Source organism: Choloepus didactylus, chromosome 1 (genome assembly GCF_015220235.1).
Source record: "Choloepus didactylus isolate mChoDid1 chromosome 1, mChoDid1.pri, whole genome shotgun sequence".
Classification (NCBI taxonomy): Eukaryota; Metazoa; Chordata; class Mammalia; order Pilosa; family Megalonychidae; genus Choloepus; species Choloepus didactylus.
In genome coordinates, this window is record NC_051307.1 from 38,390,161 (window position 1) to 38,391,360 (window position 1,200).

At 46.9% G+C, this 1,200-nt stretch overlaps 1 pseudogene; it reads right to left on the bottom strand.

Annotated features, from left to right (window-relative positions):
- Nucleotides 1-292: 292 nt before the first annotated feature.
- LOC119507549 lies at nt 293-942 on the bottom strand (annotated as a pseudogene).
- Between the last annotated feature and the right edge of the window lie 258 nt (nt 943-1,200).

A 1,200-nucleotide genomic window follows, 5' to 3' on the forward strand; every position in this document is an offset into this window, starting at 1 on the left:
ACTATATAAAATGTCAAGTAGTGCTAAGTGCTAAGCAGAAAAAAAAAGGATAGGGAGGTACAGATTGCTATTTTTTTTTTTAAGAGCCAGTAAAATAAGCTGTGAATTTACTACTCCAGGTAGACTCAACATTTGGATAGTTTTCATTCCCCAGAAATCCCAGGGAAAGAAAATAAAATCAATTTAGACATATTCATACAAAGAATTTTATCTATTGTACAAAGAGAGAGGGCTATCTGGCTCTCAGAAGGTTGTGGGCCCCATTAAGGCCGTCCTTTTTACAACTCTAGTTTCAGATCTTTTCGGGATTAAGAGAGTTCCAAAAGCCCATGATCACGGGCACCGAAAGGACCATCGACCCTTCAGCTCCAGTTAAACCTCTGGTGTTTGAACTGTGGTGGGGGCTGTGGATGCTAGTCTCCTGGTCCTGGCTGAGATCTTGTTGCAGCCCCTGCAACAGCTGGTTTAAGAGTGTAAGGTTGCTGTCTCTGCGAGGCTGCGGTAGGGGTGGGAGGCAGTTCCCTTTATACTCGATCACTGCTGTCTTGGCCCAATCCCATCTACTCCGATTTGGGATTTGCAGCATTCTCGTGTAGCCCCCATTATGACTTTGGTACTGCGGGCCAGCACTTGAAACAGTTGGAGATCAAGTTCTCCGTGAGTCAGAAGTCAGCCATGCGCATGGCTCATTCGTTGGTGTCTCCCAGCTTCCCACAGTCAATGAGCTTCTCCGCGTAGCCCGTAGTCTCGGCCACACGCGCCCACGGCGCCTCGATGCGTTGGTGTCGCACCAGTTCTGTAAGCAAGTTGCACAGGTGGATGCGTGACTCGAGACCAAGGCCCACACGGCGGAATACACAGCCATGGGAGATGGTGGCAACGACGGACAGCTACATGTTTCCAGGTTGTCCCCGACCCACAGATTGCAATTTTAAATAGCATGGTCAGGAAAGGCCTCAAGTGACATTTGAGCAAAGACTCAAAGGAAAAGAGGAGACAAATAATGCATGGTTGTGAAGTGCGCAGACTTTGCAGGTCTTTGCAGGTGCAAAGGAAAATAGGCTTGTATGACTGGATTGCAATGAGCCTAAGGGACAGTGAGAATAGAAGGTAGAGAGATAACAGGGCCAAATTTCATAGTGCCTTATAGACTTGTAATTTCTCAGATTTTCACTTTGAATGAAATAAGAAAGCCACTGG